This window comes from Artibeus jamaicensis, unplaced genomic scaffold (genome assembly GCF_021234435.1).
Source record: "Artibeus jamaicensis isolate MK-2021 breed Jamaican fruit bat unplaced genomic scaffold, CSHL_Jam_final contig_387, whole genome shotgun sequence".
Taxonomy (NCBI): Eukaryota; Metazoa; Chordata; class Mammalia; order Chiroptera; family Phyllostomidae; genus Artibeus; species Artibeus jamaicensis.
Genome location: NW_026521812.1, coordinates 13,171,800 through 13,193,433, shown reverse-complemented (window position 1 = coordinate 13,193,433; position 21,634 = coordinate 13,171,800). Strand labels below are relative to the sequence as shown.

The window sequence follows — 21,634 nt, the reverse complement described above, 5'->3', positions numbered from 1 at the left end:
TAACCGACTTAGTGATGTTTTGGCACATACTAACATTTAAAAGTAAGTTTCACTGGAAATAAATGTAAACTATTTGGAGTATTTTGTCTGGCAGGTGGACCAGGGCATCCCTTGGCAGTGTAGAAATGTCTCTACAAAGGAAAATGGACATTCAAATAGATGGTTCATTATTTACAACTATATTCAGAAAGCCACATGTTAGGTAATGTCCTCAAAAGAAATGGGCATTTGTTTTTTCCTGTTTTTACTTATAAATATCTTATGGAAATATCCTAAAACTTCTGTCGACGTTTACCAGACTGAACCTCCTGGACAGTTCGGATTCGTGCCTTTGGTGGGTTTGAAGACTTGAAGAGGAAATGTGTGTATGCAGTTGTTGGTGATTCACTGGCAGATAATGCCCTGGTTGGAAGGCCCGCAAAGGCAAGGAACTGATAGAAAAACAGAGCTTTTGCTGTGTTGTTTTCTACTTTCTGTGTATAGCTAGGTGGTCAAGCTACATTAAATATCCTTTAGGATTTTTATTATATTAAATTCATCTTACTTTTATCAAAGTAACATATGCACATAATTTTAAAAAGTCTTAAAAGCAAACCAGAGGTCCCCTTTGTTAAAAGTGTTCTTGCCCTTATAAGTACTCCTTCAAGGCAATCCTTTTAACTGTTAAACTATTTTGTGTTAAACTATTAAGTACTATCAAAGTATTGATAGCTTTTGATTCTTACACTTTAGATATTTTATATTTAAGTTCTTTTACACTCCCCTTATCATTCCCACATCTGTCTGATATAGTTATAGCTAATCTTAAAAATCTATAGTTAGAATAAAGACTATGAAACTTTTTTCGTAAGCTCAATGATACAGATATAAATTTTATTACACTTTACAATTTTTCCTGGAGTTAGTCATTGCTTTATAATCTTTCATTTATTTGGTATCTTCAAATCAGCAGTCAATTTTCCTGCTGAATCAATATATCTCCAAAATGTTTCCCAATGGAATTTCTTTAATTTAAACTTGTTGAATAATCTTTTATTTACGTTTTATATTGGGAAACTCGCCCCTTGAAACCACCCATCTCCTTCTCCAGTCTGGACCCATAAGTGTCGAGAGTTGCCTGCAGTCTGTACCCATAAGTGTCAAGAGTTGAACTTCCTCTGCCTACGTCTCTGGTTTGACCTCAGTTTCCCAGGACCCGTGCCTCCTCTTTGATAATCACACATTTGAGGAGACAACTCTCCCTGATAGCTTCCAGAATAAGGATAAAAATGTATTTGTTTAGAATTTAAATATTTGAAAAAGTCTTTATTTCACCTCACATTCAAGTATTTTGACTGGTTTTAGAATTTAGAATTAAAAATCATTTTCATGAAAAATTTTTGAAACCATAATTTTTGGTTTTATAGCATTTAATATTGTAGTTGAGTAGCCATTTCCAGTCATTTTATGTCATGGTATTTAAAAAAAACTCCTCAAATTTCAAAGAGTAACAATAAAAGAACACAAAAATCTGGTTAATGACTTTTTTATATAGAATACATAGGGGAACGCTAATATTTTGAATCTGTTGGGTAAAATACATTATTAAAATTAAGTCTGGAAACTGTTAGGATCTTCTAAACATTTTTTTAAGATTTCATAATAAAATTCAGTGTTGTTAATCCTTTCACCCATCTTTAATTTTATTTAAACACTCAGTTGGTCCTTGCTATATAGAAGTTATTTTCCCTCATTCTGGGAAATATTACTACTGCCTTTTATTTTTTGAGAAGATAATTTTCTCCTCACTTTCTTCTTTAGTAATGTTTTTGGATAGGCACAATAAATGTAGGATATCTTATGTCAATTTTCCAATTTTTTCTTTTGTTCTTCTATTTATTATTGTTTCTGGCCTTTTAATTCTATTTTTTTCTAGAAGACTTTTTTGACTTTATGTTCTAACCCATTTATTGAATATTTCATCTGGGTATTATTTTTAATTTTCAAGAACACATTGCTTGGTTTGTAATTAGCCCCAATTTCATAGAATCTTAATCTCATTTCGCAAAAAATTAGAATCATCTTGTCTTTTGAGAATATTAGTCATAGTTTCTTCATTAATGTCCCTCCCCCCCTGCATCATCTTAGCTTTCTCCTGATCTAAGCAAATGGCAAACAATTTATCATTTGTTTTGGGCACTGTCCTTTATGATCGACTGTCAATGTTCTCTGATGATCAATATATATTTAAAAGTAATATGCCAGTGAAGAGACTGGAAGGTCTTTGAGTTGGGGCCCATTTATCCATTGGATTGGTGGGTCTACGAGGTCTTTGTTGGATGGTTTAGTGTTCCCGGAGAAAGGTCTTTTAGACTTACACTCTGAAGTTGTAAATCTGACAGCTGGCATTTGGGGGCTGGGTAGCCCCAGGAGCTATTCAGTTCACAGTTGAATACATAGATTTCTACTAAATTCCATCTCACATTTCTCTAGTCACCACCCAGAAATTAAGCCTAATATCTTCCCCCCATAATTGCTTTTGGGCTTGTTTTCTAATCTGAAACAATTCAGGTTGAATTTCTCTTGAAAAAACAATTCAATTCCTACCATGTTCCTGAGGGGTTGTTACTTAGGGCGCAGAGAGAGAGAGAGCCAACTGGAAGTCTTACTGCTCTTCTTAAAATTTCATGAACATTTCTGCTGTCTTCAAACCCCTGACATGTTCACCTACAGAGATTCCTGATGCCTCCAATCACCAGGAGTTTCAGAGGGCCTGAACAACAATCTGAATCATTTTGCTTCAGGTTCTTTGTCTTAAGCACATGGATTTAGATCTCCTTTCCTCTGCTAAGCCATATGCCATTTTTTGTTTGTTTTCTAAGTTGGTAATCTATTGTAGATGGGGTTACAGATGTTTCCTGTATCCTAATTTCATGAAAAGGAATTTATGCTTCTGTTTTTTGTTTTCTTTGATTTTGGAGTATCTTTAAGAGAAGAAATATGATGAATTTTCTTTACTTAATCATTGAATATTAAACCTTTTTTTCTTCATCTTTGTTTTTTAATTCTTTCTGAATATCATTGGTTTCTTTGTCTTCTTGCCTTAAATGTTACATTCTTTTTGATTATTTTAACTATCTGTTGACTAAGTATATATTGTCCCAGTACAGGGTTATTGCTCACTGCTAAGTAAATGCTGTTTTACAGAGTGGTGGTCTCAACTTGAGTGCCACTTCTCCCTAAACACTTCTCTCAAACCTTTATTTTTAAATTTATTATTATTATTTTTTTAATTTATGAAGTTTTACTTTGGGGATGAGTTCCATTCCCATATGTAACTGTAAGAGTGTTGCAGCATTTACCATATCGCATTGAAATTACCTGTTTATTTGTTTTCCTGATATTTCACTAAGAGTAGGACTGTATTGTGTTCATCATTATATCCCCAATGCTTAGCTCAATAACTTCAAATATATTAGGCACTTGAGAAATATTTGTTGACTTAATTGTAATTTATTTATTAAAATTCATAGATAATTTCCATTAGTGTAAGACAGTGAAATATTTTAGTTCATTATAGTTACTATTGATATTATTATATTGATCATTATAGGAAGTGTGGAAAATTATAACTTAAAAAATCATGTTCTAGTACTAATTATCCTCTTATTTTTTACTGTAATTAATGAAAATGAGACTTCTTGAATGTTTTGACAAATGCCTTTGAATAATTTTATTAATTTTTTTGTAGTTTTTATTGCAGCTTTGTTAGACAAAATTGTTTTAACCTTCCATAACTTTGCTTTTTATGTGTTAGTGTGTTTTCAGAATTTCTATGTATTGTATGCATTTCTTTTCAGTGGAAAGAGTTTCATGAGAGAAAGGAGGCAGGCATTATAGTATATTTCTTTATTCTGAGATAAAAACAAAAAATTGTGAGTGGTAAGATTTGTAAGTTTAAAATACTTATGCTATAATGAAGAATCCTTTTCACTATCCTGTATAATTATGATTATCTCTCTCAGGGTAGTTCGCTTACAAAACAAAATGCGTTCCCAGTCTAAACTTCAAAGTATGTCGTGGCTTCAAAGAGATATAAATTTCAGACAAAAAAACAAATGGAACAAAACAGAGAGAGACAGAGAAAGCTCAGAGGTAAAATGCATAATTAAAAATGTGGGATTCGCCTTTAGAAATTTTACTAAAAACCTTTGAAAGTAAATTAAAATAATATAACAAGAATACATTGGAAGGGAACATTAGATAATCAGTCACTCATATTGTGTTAATACTTTGTGATTTTCTTTAAAAAGCACAACTAACCTATGTTTCTTTAACAGTGTGCAGAATTTACTCCCTGAATTTTTAAATTGAGATGGAAACGCAATCCAATGCAGCACACTTGAACAGTTATGAACACGATTTGGTCGAGGTAGATTTCTTTTCAGTGGTGGAAATACATTTCAAGATGTCCAAAGGATTTTTAAGTGCATTTATCTGAGCAACTGAAATATATATATTTGATGTTATCGCGTTATGGACAGGCTGTCTCGTAAACATGATTAATTAGAAATAGTTTGGCTTAGCTTACTGGTTTGCTCATCAAAGGAATAAAGCATTACTGAAGACTTGCATCAATATTCTTTTTAAATACCATAACCACAGTGTGGCTCCTAAAAATAATGTTTTCCTAATTCTCTTTTGACATCCTTATGTGTGTATTTTCAATAACAGTAAAGTAAAAGAAGGCTAGGATTTATTTAGGATTAGAGTCTAATAAAAAGAAAGGGGATAGCATACATTTAATAAAAATAACCCCTAAAGATTATCTCTATTATATATGATACATGTTTATTCATTGATATTTGCCAAAAATAAATAAATAAAAAGAAAAACCAAAATGTACAAAATTACAATTTACATCCACACAACCACTGTTAGCATGTTAGCATATTTCTTCAAAGTATTCTTTTCTATACTTTTATTGTTGATGCTATTTCTGTTATTGATTAAAAATAACAATTTTTAACTATGATAAAGAATAACAAAGAGAAGAAAAATAGAGCAAAAGATGAGGAAGAAATGGATCAGGAAATAGAAGAGAAAAATTTTGCTTCAGGTGCTTTCGAAATCCTGAACATTATTTTCTCCTGACAGTCTGAAATAGGTGTGATGAATGCAAAGACTCAGAAGCCATGTAACTACTGGGCAACAAAACTTGCACATTTTGAATTCAGCACAATGTTTTCTGGGCTTGTTTCCTATCAGGATAAAAGAAAATAATAAAATAAAAATAATCCTCATAAAATCAAATGCATATTTGAAATGCCACTGAATGCACCTTATGTACAATATCATGCAAATTCTATTATTTCAAAATCATAAATATTTATTATTTGACACACTGTGCCTGACCCAAGGTAGGTCAGGCTCTCAATTTTTTGGAGGAAATAAATAACATTTTTTACTACAATAGAGTGTGAAAATAACATACTGGGAATAGTTGGTCTGCACTCAGAAAGATGTTGTATCATTGTTGGGAAGATGAACCAGCACATGAATATGTGAACTGTGTGTGAAAGGGAAAATCTAGAGAAATTCAGAGAAAATAATGGCCAGTGGATCCTTGAGCTGTGAGAAAAAAATTCATGGAGAGATTTGAGCTGGAACTTAAAGCTAAGTAGAATGTATATTGTTTATTTTAGTAATTTGAAGAAGCAGAGATATCACTGATAAGACCAATAGTGTTACAGAGCAAAATGGTATTCAGCCATCTGCTGCCATTCTCAACCGCAAAACAGAGATTGGTGGGGAAGAAAAACGGTTTTTATTAACAGGGTGTCCAATTTGGGGGAGTGGAAGCTCCCCTGCTCTAAGCCATGCTCTTTTGCAAAATACAGAAATCTTTTTTCCTCCCCCAAACTGAAACCCAAATCCATGCTCAGAGGTCCCCCTTCATTCTTATCTTTCTCCCTGTAACCTAAGGCTGCTCCATAAATGGGGGTCTATCTCTTCAGAGCCAGGCTCTCTCTCTCTCTCTCTTTCTGGAATTTGCAATTGTTAGGCCAGTGTTTCCACTGTCTTGCAGCAGCTTTCTCCCTCTCCTGAGGCTGGGGCCCACTGCCAGATCACTGTAGCTGGTCCTGCAAGGGGCTAATTATACTGGGCCCCAGCATCGAAGGCTACTTGTACCCTCCAAGGCTGAGGAGCATTCCTGGGCCGCACATCTGTGCACAGCTTGGCACAGAGAATAGGACCAGTACAGCCCTACCAGAGTCTACAGCGGGCAAAGTGCACGTTGGGCAGAAGCCTGTTCCAGACCATACAAAGCCTGGTCAGTGCAAGAGCTGCAAGCAGGGCTCAGTGTCCGGTGGGGCCACCACTGTCAGGGCACAGTGTCCTGCACGTGGGACTCAGCTTCCGCTGGCTGACTCCCAACCATGCAAGAGAACACAAAAGGGCTGTGAGTGGGGTCTGGCACACATCAGGTCTTGCAAACACCTGAGTAGGGTGGGAGAAATGCAAACGTGGTTGTGAGTGGGGTCCCACACTTTTCAGGTCCCATGAATGCCCAGGAGGGTCATCATTGTGTTACATGCATGTTATGACTTTTTCAGGCCCACCAGGCTCTGTGCAAGCTGCTTCCAACTGCATCATACCACACTGCTCAGCTGCTGGGACAATGTGTGCTGGCACCATGCTGGCTTGTTTAATGTTGTCTGAGGGTGTGAAAAGGCTGTCACACGGTTTTGGTTGAGGCTTCAATCAGTGCTTCCTGACCCCTCCCAGGGGTCCCTCTGTGGAGTGCATGCTCTTGCATTGCTTCTGGGGTCCCTCTCCCTGTTCCTCAGTACTCTGGCCAAACCCTTGTGTTAGAATAGCAGGAAGAAAAGTTGAGAGAAGATAACTGGGCATGAAGTGCCTAGGAAAGAGTATGGAATTAGAAGACTAAATGAAGAACAATATACTGAATGCTTGTATGTAGGATAAAGCTACAAGACAGTTCTCATGGAATAAACAGATATCAAGTAAGTATTTATAACTGATGACATTTGCAAAGCTGCAGTTGCATACCAGGAATATTAGACTGTAACTGGAACATAGACCACGTGGGAAAACGGGTGTGCCGCCAGTGTGCCTGTATGTTGTCCTTCACTACCCCTTTGACATTCGGTGGAAGGTAATCTCTTCCTGCTCCTATGAAAACTTTGGTAGTGTTATCTCTCTCTTATGAACGCTTTAAATCACAAATACTTAATAAATTAGAAATTAGAGTGCTGTCCCTTGCTATAGTCAAAGTTTCCAAGTCTATTCAATATGGCTGCCTTCCTCTCTCTTTGTCGTTGAGCAACTTACCTTTGTTGTTTCTCATTCTTCTGGGGAAGCATTGAGAGAAAAGGGAAACCTGGCCCATCCCTAAAGCTGTTTTGAGGGTGCTTGTGTGTGTTTTCACTAGAGCCTCTTGCTCATGCTTTCCTAGTATGAGGTGATGTGTTTTCCTTTTGCAGATTGCATACCCCTTTCTTTATGACCTAAAAGATCTTAGGTTCCTTTAGCTTCTTTCAGCTGAAGCTTTCTACCCCAACCAGATGACACTGTTAGACAGTACCTAAGTCAACTCCCCATCTGTTTTCTGTTATGCGAGCCTCACAACTCTTCTCAGGGACCCTTGCACAGCCTTTGCCCCTGTGGATTCTGGGAATGCAGACTGGTTCAAAAGCAACCCCCTCTCCATGAGCTCATTTCTTAGCATCATTGCTCATTGTTTTTTAATTTTCTGGACAATATGTCAGACTCCAGTTTCCTATGCTTCTTTTACTGCAAGTGATAAATAGTGAGCCCTTAAAACTGTCTCTTTGAAACCTCTTTTATAAGTTTGAGGTACAGATGAAGAGACCTTCTCCATTGATGTATGTTGGTCTCACAGCCTAACTATTCCCCAAAATATCATCTTCAAAAGTTCTCTCAATATAAATAAGAGGTTGAAGACACACAAAACCCATTTTGATATTTTTCTCTAAAAGTTTCCATCTTGTCCTGGCACCTCACTTTGGTATATGTTTAGGGATTCAGCTAAAACTCTCACATTAAACCCTCTTCTAGAAGCAGATAGCAGAGGCACTAACATAGTTTGTGAGACTAGGAAGAATTTTCCTGAGAAAATGATGCGAAAAATTCCATGAAATTAAAAAAAAAAAGAACATTTCAATAATGGATGGGTGCTCTATGGTGTTAAAAGCTCTGAGAAGTCAGGTAGAAGAAGAACTGAGAAGCCATTTTCTTTGGTAGTGCAAAGGTTGTTGGTGATGTTGGCAAGAACAGTTCCTGTGGGGAAGTGGAGGCAGAAATTGAACCCTATGAGGTTGATGAAAGAGGGGGAAGTAAGGAGATGGAGACCACACAATTTTAAACTTCAGAAAGTTTTATGTAAAAAAGAGGAAAATATGGGGAATTCTCTTAAATGTTAGAGGCAGAAGGCATTTCCGTGCCATGGGAAGGTGTTGGGAAATAAGGAGTTCAGGATACCAGAGAGAGAGGTGATCATCCGAAGGATAGGAGGGTTCGAGAAGGCTAGAGGATCTGGGACCTGGCGTGGAGGTAATGATTAGCCTTGGGCAGAGAAATGCGTTCTCCTACTGGAGCACTGGGAAGAAAGAGAATTAGTGTGGATTTAGGGCAAAATTGAAGATTTGATGTTTGAAAGCTGAGGGATTTATGGCCTAATGGCAAAGTCTTGGAATAGAGGACTTTTGGGGGGGGGGGTTGGGAGGAATGGGGTATATAGAATTGGAAAAGTAAAGTGAAACTGAATAACAGAAGGCCTTAAATGTTTTCCTATAGTTGACATAATGAGAGACATGGTTCATAGCAAAATTATAAAATATATAAATATGAGGTCTTAATGATTAATAATTTAAATCAGTGCTTTCTCTGTACTAGAGCCTCTGCTAAGCACTTTATAAACATGTATCCAATTCCCCATTTCCATTTAACCTGGACTTTGGCTCACTTCCAATTTCCTTTTGCTCTCACAAATCATTCTTTATGCAAGGCCAAAGTGGGCCTTTTAAATATACAAAATGTGTCAGTGTGGTACTCCGCTTATACCCTCGCATGTCTCCCACAGGCCTGGAGACAAGTCCTGCCTGTTTTGGACCCTGCCTAGCTCTTCGACCTCACCTTTTCCTTTGTGGTGCATTGTAGTATTTTGGAGTTATTGTAAGTAGATGTCTTTTATTTCATTTAATTTTTCAAACAAGTTTGTATAGGAGTATAAAAAACTATTGATTTTTATTTCAGTCAGTTTACAGTAGGTAATATTTCAAAACATTATTGGGTTAAAACTTTCCACGATGCACATGTGGAAAGAAGGAACCCACTACAATGAAACTCTCCCCACCCCATCCCAAACGCTGGGTTCCTTGCTCATATAGCTTGAAATCTTATTTTGGTTTTAGTAAGGAAAAGAAAGCTCCACAGAATGTTAAATTCTCATTTTTACAGAGGAACAGGAAAAATCAACGCATGACGCTGAGAATTTTGGGGAAAATGCCAACATTTTGTTTCCCACTAGCCTATTTATTCAAATCTCGCTCTAGCTCCATTTGTTTTTATATAGCTCTTAACATGAGTAAATGTGTATTGGGCATAATATCAAAATAAATGTTCTTTTATTTGTCATAGTGATGCTTTTTTATTTTTATATTCTTATTCCATATTTAAAGGAACCCTTAAATTTAGGGAAGTTTTACTAAGCCATTAACATTTTCTGTGGGGATAAAACATGGCTAGTGAGGTTTTAGCATGAAAATGTTTTTTCTTTTCTTTTGATTTTTGTAAAGCTAAGTTAAAAAGAAATTGTCTTGACATCCCTAAATCTTAAGGTGACCAAAAATAAATAAAGAAGATGATAAAGACATTGGTTTGGTTTCAGTAGTTCTTAGTATTCTAGAAATTTTAAAAAAATGAAAAAAAGAAACGGAAAACAATTCCTACTTGAACATTTTGAGAGAAGATAATTAGAATGATCACTTAAAATTTCAGTGTGATCTGAAAAAACTGACATTCAACTATTTCAAAAATTTTTCAATGTCAAGAGATTACAAATAGTGTTTTTAAAGGAATGTTAGAAAATATGAAGATATTTAAATAATTAAAGCACCTAAATTAATGTATTTGAAATATTCTATACATTTGAAAAAATGTATATTTGTGTATGATTTATGACCTGCTATTTATTTTAATAAAAGTTTTCAGGAACTTCTTTCACTAGTACTCCCTTCCAATATCCCTGAAAATACAATGCTCATGTAGTAATTGGCAAGGAAATGACTATCATTCACAAAAGCCACAAAATACATCTTAATTCAACATAGTTAAGAGCTTTCTTCGACTTTTACTATATACACATAGATTGATTTTGGCTTTGTTATGGAGCATTTACATTCAATTATATAATTTGTTCTAACCAAAAATTTTTCTGCTCTATCTTAATAGCTTTCATGACCTCTACTCAGATGTTCTTGCCTTGCTAATCTTATATTTGCTTTAGAGAAACATAAATTACTAGGAAGAACCAGTAAAGAGGATATAACCAAGCACCAATAAAGCATATCTGATACATGATGATCTAGAAGGGCTACTAATTGAGCCAGTCCTTTCATATTTTGCAAGTTATTTGGTGGTTTAGCCAGAACGTCAGAGAAGACAAACATCTTTATGCTCCCATCATACTCTCTAGGTAGCATTTCAGACTTTAGAAGTGGTTCCTAAAGTGTGATCTGGGACCAGCAGCATCAACAATCTCCTGAAAACTTGTTAGAAATACAAATTCTTGGGCATCACCCAGACTTGCTGAATCAAAACTCCAGAGTGTGGAGCCTCCAGGCAATTCTGAGGACCATTGTCCAATAGGCTGTGCACAGCTCTGGCACAGTTACAAGGGGAGGAAATAGAACGCCACAAGGAAGAACGTGATAGACTTATTACGTGTGGTTGTATTCTGATCTATATAACTTAGGATTTTTTGTCACATGAGACAGAAATTCCAACACAAACTGGCTCAAGTAAAAAAGAGTATTTATTCACTCAATAACTAACCATCTGGAGATTAGTAAGAGTAAGAGGCAGCATTTATTGACACTAATATATTCAGGCACAGGTCTAATTGCTTGAAGTGGGTTAATACTCACAAAGACTCCCCGAAGATGATAGCATAATTTATTCTATACTAGAGAGGCAGAAGCTGAGGTATAGGGAAGTTGAGTAGCGAGGCTGGAATTCAAACCTAGGCAGTGGAGCTGGCTTCAGTTTGGCTGGATCAGATGGGCCAGGTCCTATCACTGGAGATCTATCTTTCCACTCCCAGAGTTTAGCAGAAGTATGAGTCTGACCTACATGGACGCAGGGTTACATGCTCATCTCTGAACCATTCACTATGGGCAAGGTGATGGGATACACTGATCAGCTAATAACAATCAGGGCCCATCCAGACCTGAGAGTAAAGTGAGGAAATCAACCCTCATCACAGGGTACTGTTTTATGAGAATAGGGGTGAATGGGTAATGCTCTACTACAAAGGGCAGAGAAAATCACCAAAGACATAGCTTCATTACTGAAAACCTATTGGAGTCCAAATGGCATAGCTTCATGCCAATTAGTTTTGACAAAGAAGTGTTCGTTAGATCATATTATTGACCCATGAAAAAGGTAGAGATGTGTGAGGATCTGAGGGACAACTATCATTAGTGATAAGGTTTGCCAAGATTTCTTCTCTTCACTTTTCCACTTGAATTTCTCATGGATGCTATGCTCAACAGCAAACAATTTCATCCTCTAGTTCTAAGTTCAGTAAACCTAGAGAAGAGCTTGTATTATCTAATCTTGGATTGTGAGTCCAGCCCTGAGGGACTCAGCTATGGCAAGAGAACCAAATCAAGAATAGGGGCTGTCTTGTAAATGCCATTGGATTTTACTAAACAGCCATTCTCTCTCCTTTCTCCTTTCAAGTCAAACTTTAATTTTGTTCAGATATCTACTTTCCTTTGAACAAGCCCATCCTTGCTAAATGATGGCTTCAAACTCCAGCCTTAGGTGGTGAATTGCAATTGATAGAAGCTAATCCCTTGCAGGTATTGGTTTAGAAATAGACATATAATACAGTTTTGGACCTAAAGTGATATAAGAAGACTCTACTGAGGGGTTTCTGGGATTGGTTTACCTTGGTGAGAAAAATAAACTTATGAGATCTTCAAAATATTCTCTAGTTAGAGTGAAATACAGCAGCTAAAAACAGAATCAGGGTACTACTCAAGTTGACTTTGTCGTCACCAGAATTGGGTTTCACTTTTGATGGCTATTTAAAAATAATTGTTGGTGTCTCTACTTCATAAATGGGTAGCCATTTATTTGTTTTTATCTTTAAGTATCCATATACCACATGTATTTTATTTTAAACATATAAAGGAAAGATTAAATAATGACTTCATTTGGTTAGCATTATACTTTTTTCCTCCACCACTCTTCACCTCCATGATATTTTTGTTAGTAGAGTTTAATACTATTGATACATTTTCCTATAGACAAATAAATGCTGGAGTGTTTCATTTTTAATTTTTACAGACTGTGTGACCTGTGAGTAGTTGCCCTCCAAGAGCTAAAAATTAAGACTCACTGGTTTAAGTCAACATTGTGAGTCCCTATTTCATTTTTATATATAATAGACATTTTGTGCATGTTTCTTTCTTGATGATCAACTCAAAGAAGCTGATTAAGAATGAGCATAGTAATATTAAAGAATAATTTAAGAACTTAAAAAAAACATATATATTATAAAAATAGTGAGTAAGTATATATCTCAAATATGTATTTAACTCACTAGTTAGGGAAGCAAGATGATAAACTGACTCAAAGAGCTTTTGAGGAACTGAACAAAAAATTTTGGAATTCAGGCTAGATACAAACCTGGATAACATTTTATCAAACCATATCTTTGGTCATGATTTCAACCAGACAAAAATTATTTGCATTTCTACAGATAAACTCTACACGGTGACCTGGAACATTATAGAGTTTGTACTCTGATCAGTAATTTCAGTAATTCTTGTGTGAGCCTATCAAACAATCCTCCTGTGTGACATATAATCATCCTTTTATGTCACTGTCCAGTTTTCCAGATATTTTTCTAAATAGCAATAATACTACACTGTTATGAAGATTAATGAAATATGTAAAAATGCTTTATAAAAGTGTAAATGGATGTTTTCATAGGTTATTACCAGAAATACACAGCATTCCAAAGGCAAGCTTGACAGAAAGGAGTCAAGTTAGAGTTAGAAGGTCCACGTTCTGTTTTCCTGGGATTCTAAGACAGAGACATCAGCGCCCCCCAGGGCAGGATGAGAACGTGTTATGTCAACTGGAACACGATATGCAAAAAGTTAGAGGAACCACAAATTCTTTTACTTCTCTGGGGAGAAATGTTGCAAAATAAAATTATATTTGTTTTCTTGCCTTAGCCTGAGAACAAAGCTCAGGAAAAACTGCGAATTTCCTGCTTCTTTAGTGCAAGTAATGTGTGTTGAGCTCGAACGAGTTGCCTATGTGTCCCACTGTAGAGAGACGAAGGCAAGGAAGATACACGTTCTCCTCATGAGAATCCTGAATCGGTGGCAGGGATAACACAAAAATAACCAGCTGGTTAATTTACTGTTTCTTCAATCACTTGTAAGTTGGTAGCAGTATTTCTTGCATTTTCCTGGGTACCATTCACATTGAACTGCGTGTAAAACTTCCGGTTACTCTGTCTTTAAATTTTCTCTTTCTTCTCATATTTATAAATATAAAGTAATTGGAAAAAATTATAATAGAAAAATACTCTCTATAAGAGTTCTAATTTTTTAACAATATGAGATTTAACATATCTAAGAAGATTGTTAGTGTATTTGATACCCAGTAAGAAAAAGAAGCATACAGTACAAAGAGTTCCTCCTGATATTTCCTGTACCCAACTGGCACTGTACATAGTTATTGCAATATTATTGACTATATTTCCTATGCTTCACTTTATATCCTCGACTGTCTAACATTATGTTGTACACCTGAAACCAATATAAAATAATATTAACAACTGTAATAATATGACAATATAAATAATATTTAAAAACTGTAAAAAAAACTGTAAACTGTAATTAAAAAAACAAAAATTAAAAAATAAAGAGAAGATCTCTGTTCAAGAAACCAAATTAAAATAACTTTAGATCTCAAGATTTTTCCAGGGTTTCTGTAAAGTTTCCTGAGTATAATAATAACAATTCTAAAGAAATAGTGTCTCTTTTTTACTACAAATTGTAATTAATTGTTAATATAGCTAAGTGAAATAAATCAGAAAGAAAAAGTATAAAACAATGTGAAGGATACAAAACTGAAAGCAACAAATGAACAACCAAGAAGAACAAACAAACTTAAGCTTATACCCATAGACCACAGCACGGTGGTTACCGGAGGGAAGCGGGGTGGAGGGGTAATAAAGAGTAAAGGGGGTCAAATACAGGGTCATGGAAGAAGATTTGACTTTGGGTGGTGGACACTCAAGGTAATACACAGACGATGTAGCATAGAATTATACACTGAAAATGTATATAATTTTATATACTTATGTATATAATTATATATTTATTGTCAGCCCAATAAATTTAATTTAAAAACATAGTTAAACTAAACCAACAACATAACCCACAAAAGAAAAGCAGGCTATTGAAATGAAACAATGGGAAAAAAGAAGACTACCTCTGAATTACAGTGATTATTATAATGAATTCTAACTATATGTCCCTTTTGTGTTTGTAAAAAATCCCAACATATGCCCTTACAATTTTGGTAGAAAATTATTTATACTAATAATTACTTGATATTTTGCCATAATTTATCACAAGTTTTATTTTTTCAAAAATTTTAAAATTTATTTTTAGAGAAATGGTAAAGGAGGAAGAGAGGGAGAAAAACATGAATGTGTGAGAGAAACATCAATTGGTTGCCTCTTGCACAACCCCAGCTGGGAACCTTGCCTGCAACCCAGGCATGTGCCTTGACTGGGAATTGAACATGCAGCCTCTCAGGTGGCAGGCTGGTGCTCAAGCCATTGAGCCACACCAGCCAGGCTATTCCAGTTTTTGAAGTATAATGTTTGAAACGACCAAGAGCTGCTTGGAGGATGAAATGCATCTGCAATATTATTACACTCTGTAAACACCAATGAAAGAAAAACTCAAATACCATATACAGTTTGCTACTGTATTTTTTCCAGACGTACTCTGGTGCATTATCACTGTTTACTCAAAAAAATCTTTATAGCATTAATGTGGCTTTAACTTTATAATAAATTTAACCTAATAGAATTACAAATAGTTCTGGTAAAAGTTCTAGAGGCTATCTGGGCTGAATTGGTAAAACTGAGAATTATCATTCATCAATGCTATAAGCTATTTCCATATGTTAACCTGAGATGGCTGCCAAATGTTATTTAGTGAAAAAAACTAAATTGTGAGATCATATGTATAGTTGGATTCCATTTATAATGAAATTAAAACACAAGAGTTTAATTTATGTTTCAGTGTGGAACAGAAACCAATGCAGTCATCATTACTGGTGAGTGGAAGCCAATCTGTGTATCTTTTCTTTCCAGTCTTTGAATTTACAACACTGAAATTATATATATATATATATAATTATATATGTATATATAATTATATGTGTGATTATGTAACCACACATATGCAATTATATGTGAGTGTGTACATATATGCACACATATGCATATATGTGCATATACTCACACATATATGTATACACATTTGGCCATCTATTTACTTGTGTGCTGTTTGATTTTTTATAATAAACATACATATATATACTCTAAAATATAGTAAAAAGGACAAGTAATTTTTAAAAGATGAATTATAAATACTACAAAAATACATATATACTCAAATACATATTTTATATAAATAAAGCAACTTATAGAATAACATGATGTTTCCTATTTATGTTAAAGATAAAGAAAAGCAAACTATTGAGAGTAATGTTGAAGAGAGACTTTACTTTTTCCTATTCTGTGTTGAATTTTGTACAGTAAGTCTATACTTATATACTTAATGTGTTACTTAAGAAAAATGATTTTATTTGCATAGAATTACCTAAAGAATGAGTCATAAAAATATTTTAAGAAACTAATATACAGTCAATGATTTAATGGGAAAATATGTTTGCCTTTATAGAGGAATCTCAATATTAATCAGAATATTCATTTGTGAACTTTTCTGAAATATTCTTTTTGATATTTTTCCCAACCTTTCTAAGAAATCAAGTCATTTATTTCAGTATTGTATTTTTTATGCTTCATGTCTCTATGAGATCTGCTTTACTGCTTGATATTTAAAATATCAACTTTTTATTCTTCCAAGATCAGATGAGGTTGGGTGTGTTCAGTATGTTATGGCCATGGAATATATCTTCATTCATGATAAGGATATTTTGTGACTTTTAATATTGACACATTAATTTTTCTTTCTCATGGAATGGTTGTGTCTTTCTTTCATAGAGCTCGCACTTGTACTCCTCAGATGTCTGTTTATTCCTTCCTCTGTGTTCACATTTGTGGAATCGCCATCTTTCTTGCTGGTGATGTGTAACTGAAGGGAGAGATGACGACGCAGAGCCAGCTGCCACTCTTCTTGGTGAAATGACCTGTGTATTGGGGGATGGCCGCAAAGAGAGAAGAGCCTCTGGTGTTGCATTTTGTAACCTGCCCCCCATCCATCCGGACCAAGCATTGAATTTTCTTTCTGAAGGCTCCCCCTCCCTCTTGCCATTACCCAGTAGGGGCTTGGTGATGGGAAGCTAAATAGTCCTTTTGTGTTAGGCAGTTACTCTGTTTTTCCTATCCACCCAGAGACCAGCGATGTCCAGATGAACTGCCACTTGTGGCAGGCGCTGGACTGGAGCTTATGTTTTCTGTCTACTCCTCGCATTCAGTGTAAAGTATAAAGAAAAAAGTACACAACTAGAAAGCATTTTTCCTGGGTCTGTGCAAACTGGCCTACCTTCTGGTTCTCCATTGCTTTTTCACAGTGTTTGCGTTAGGTTCTGGAGTCCATCGAATTCCTTTTTAACTTCGTGGCCTCTCCAGCTTGGGGTTCAGGGGAAGGGATGAGTATCCGTGCTTGCTCAGCACTGATCCTGACACTATACCAAACCCCATCGTGGAATGTATCCACCCTCAGTCTCTCCCCTTACATTTTTCTTATACTTCAGACATGTCATTTCTCAGGAAAACTTGACTCACAGATTAATATGTATTTTCTAGTACTTTTCCACATGACCTGACACTTGGAATTCAGTAATAATTCTTTCGATAAGTACCCATCTTTTTAGATATTAAGGTCCATGAGAGCAAGGGATGTGTCTGGTTTTCTCGGTGCAGCTTTTACGTATGACATCTTTCCTAATGCTTTGACACTAGGTGAGACGTGATGAACATGCGTTCAAACATAAAATAAGGGATGAAGGAACAAAGGAAAGAAAACTAGATCTGTTTTTGTTAAAGTAAAAATGTAATGTATATTTACTCAAGTAATCTACCTCTGAATTAGTCACATCTGTAATATATAAAAAGCATGGAACCACAGACTGGTTTCATCCTGGATGTTTAATAGCATTTGACCTTCTCATTTTATGAATATTGTGATATAGACCAAAAGTAGATGAATTTCCTGGAAAAGAAACATAAGTTACAGCATCAAATAAAAATGAATTCTGTATTATCTACTGTGAATGAATAATAAAGTGTTAACTGTGTAAAAACTCTTATGAAGAAGAGACTATAGAATTCCAAGGATGCAAAGAATTCTTACTTAAAAGACTGAAAATTTAAGTGACACATTTAGCAAAAATTAATTTTTTACTAAAAAAATTACCACAGAAAACCAGTGAAGATTAAAATAAGTAGAGCAATAAAGAAAAAAGGAAACGATAGGCACAATTTCAAGATTCTTCTTTTAAACATATGAACAATTAATTAATTTTTCTCTATGTTTTCTAATACATAAGTGAATTACTCAAACTATTGTCTACAAGTTTCCTAAACCAGATACTACATTTCCAGGCACACTCTTCATGTGCTCATGCTCTATCAGGAGATAAAATTAATTATAACCTTTGATTACTTTCTTTCCTCCTGGGGCACTAAGCTATGGTGGAGGCACTTGGTGCTTGTGTGCTATCCTCTTATTTACTTCAATTCTCCTTTTCTGGCACAATACTTTAATCTCAGAGATACACGTGCACACCTGAATGGGCAAGACTTCTCCCTGCCATCTCCCCTCTCATATACATCAAGTTCCCCAGGGTTGGATGGTCATCTTTATTTGTGATCTATAATAAAAAGGTAAAGTTTCTTCACTTTGCAAAGAAGCAATCAAGAAACAGTTTATCTACAAAATCTCTGCTTTCCTCAGTATTAATGTCTTTTACAATACAATTTCAGCTCAGTGCCAGTTTGTTTTGTTCTTTTAGCTTGCTGTTGAGCCAACTTTCACTCCTCCATGGAAAATGCGCACTGTGGAAGTTATCAACTACCAATTACGGTTGTTCCAAGTGCTAGGAAGGAAAACAAAACAAAGCTCTCAGCAGGCAAGGCTTATGCTGATAACTGGAAAACACCAAATTAAGACTAATTCACATAACTTCAGAGCATGACTCAGAGCCGCAGAGCATGAGTCATGGACTTTCATTGAGATAGGGCTGGCAGTACACACGGAAGAGCTCAGTGTATGCAAACACAGGGTAAAAAATGCACAAATTCGTCATGGGCAGATCAGTGTGTTGCAAATACGCGTATTATGACCAGAACTGTCATAGAAATAAAGATTAGTAGCAGCTGTGAAGAAATTATTGTTTCAAGTGACTCAGAATAGAGTATATTGTAAAATAGAGGCTCTGTTTATTATTGAGATAGTCACTATGACTATGAAATTCCAGTATGAGAAGGAGTTTCTTTCGTACTTAATGGAACCAATAAGCCATAGCTGCTTGATGTCATGAGAAGAAAAGCGAAAGCAGGACACCCCGTGTCAAATCATCTGTGGCATCCACTCCTTCTATCTCCTCTGCCTGTGATTGGCCCAAGTCTATGGTTATCAGACTCACTCTCTGTCCCCACTGTGTATCCTGCCAACCTTTTGGCACACAACTCTATTTTCCAACTCTTCTCTCGTCATGTGCTGTGGACCACATTATTTTTTTCCACCCTTGGATCTATTTTCTATGAGCACTGCTAAGGATTTACCAGAAATCTAAGTTACTCTGAAGTTTTATCTCCAGCTTTGTTTGTTGCTTTCCCCCACGACTTCCCCCTCCTCCATCTCCAGGTTTACAAAGATACTTCACTCTATTTCCTGACACTAAGGTGTGTGTTAACTTCTCAGCCAGCATTAGCAGTGGCTTTTATTATAGATCTTACAGACAGAGACTACTAAGGAATACACTGAAGGACATTCATTTCCAGGTCAGGGGAAATAAAATATGGATTCAGAGATCTCCAAATCACTGGATATGGTAATTGGACATAAAGGTAAACAGATTTTTTTGATAGAGGAGGTAGTCAGATGAGTGAGGATAAGTGGTAACACAGGAGAGTAATAGAATGGTCACATAGAGGATGGCACTAGGAAGAGAGCAGGAAATTCATGCTGTGAAAGGTTTTAGGAACATTGGTCTGACGTCTTGATAGGAAAACACAGATGAAAGATAAACAGTCACTTCTAGTTCACATTCTTTGCTGAGTTATTACATCTGTGATCAGGATAGGAGGGAAGAAAGCAGATTCTGACTTTAAACAAACCTGGGTTTAGGGCCCAGCTCTATGGGTTACTGTTATGTGAACTTGGGCAAGAATAAGCCCTCTTCGGGCCTTTGTAAAACAGACAATAATTGTATCTACTTCTTTGAAATAGTTGCCCACGCTCACTGTTTTTACCTCTTAAACTCTCTCTCATCAAGATTTTGTCCTTATCAAGCCATCCACTCTTGCTCTGGTCACCAATACCACTTAGGCCACTAAATGCCTGTGTGGCCAATTCTCAGGACTCATGTTCTCAACTGGCAACTGGCTAAATGCCAGTTGCATTTAGCAGAGTTACGGCCTCCTTCCTTCTAGATATACTTTTTTCTCTTCATTTTGAAAACTCCAACATCTCCTAGTTTTCTCCTATGTCTCTGGTTGCTCCTTCTTTGTTTCTTCTTAGAGGTTTCTCCTTGTCTTTCCTAACTCCCAGTGTTAAAGTGCCACAGAATTTACTTCTTTTTCTTATTCTCCATGTAGCTTCCCTCCTTTGGACATAGCAACCTGTCTTGTGGATTCAAAGTCTACGTATATGCCATAGGAGGACAGCTGCAAGTAGAAGATTGAAGTGGGAGAAACTAGGAGTTTTGGACATGTTAAGGTTGAGATTTTCATTAACAATCCAAATGGGGGCTTCACTAGGCAATTTGATATTACAAGCCTGAAGTTCAGGAGAGAGGTCATAAGACCCAGAAAATCAGAGTCCATGATCAGTGTCCAAAAATTTTAATCTTCAAAGCATTTATATAAAGTACCTGATTATACATTTTATAAATACTTCATTTGTTGAGAAATAGTGTGATAAAAATTTAAGTTAGGATATATGAATGCTTTTATGACATAATGAAATATATCTTTTGTAATGGCAATGCCAAGACTAGGTTTAAGGGTGAAACACTATAAAAAGTTGTATCAAAGTCAGAAATGTCCACTCTAATTGCTATTATTTAGTAGTGAACTAGTTTTTCTAGTTTGACTATATTAGACAAGAGGAAAAATTAAGCTTATAAATATTAGAAGGAACGTATATAGTTACCTATATGTGTAGATAATTTGATTACTTATCTGGAGAACTCAAGAGAATTACTAATAAAAAAAGTCACCTAACTTTAAAATTTGTTTTACAGATTTTATTTTTATTTATTTTTTAGAGAGATGGGAAGGGAAGGAGAAGGGGAGAGAAACATTGACGTTGCCTCTTACATGCCCCTAACTGGGGACCCGGCCCACAACCCCAGCTGGGAACTGAACAGGCAACACTTTGGTTCCCAGGTCGATGCTCAATCCACTGAGCCACACCAGCCAGGCTGTATAAAATTTGCCAAATTTTATAAACAATAAGGAATCCAATAAGCTTTCTGCAACAGGATCAATAGTTGTTATTCAGGCAACAACCAGTTTAAAAAAAACATATTTGAGAAAGACTATTTCAATATTGTATAAAAGACTAAATACCTAGGAGTAAATTTTACATGAAAGGTCCAAGAACAATATGAAGAAAACTTTATATCAATATTGAGGGACCAAAACAAAGACATTAACAAATAAAAAAATTTTTGCATATTTAGAAAACAAAACGCACACTATCAAATACTAAGGTATAGTCTATATATTTAATATTACTCAAAAGAACTGTTTTAATTATTTTAATATATAAAAGCATGCAAAGTATTTAATATAATTTAAAAATAAACAACGTGCTGATAGAAACTTGTTCAGAGGATAGGAATACATGGTTTAAAGAAAACAAACGTACAT

General features: G+C 35.5%; 1 long non-coding RNA gene across 1 annotated transcript in view; it reads left to right on the top strand.

Annotated features, from left to right (window-relative positions):
• Nucleotides 1-17,815, top strand: part of LOC128627363 (uncharacterized) — a 33,794-nt gene extending 15,979 nt beyond the window's left edge. Inside the window, exons 2-4 of the long non-coding RNA XR_008391536.1 lie at nucleotides 9,107-9,198; nucleotides 15,591-15,624; nucleotides 16,577-17,815. This is a non-coding gene — a long non-coding RNA (uncharacterized LOC128627363). The remainder of the gene's footprint in view (nucleotides 1-9,106; nucleotides 9,199-15,590; nucleotides 15,625-16,576) is intronic.
• The last annotated feature ends 3,819 nt before the right edge of the window (nucleotides 17,816-21,634 follow it).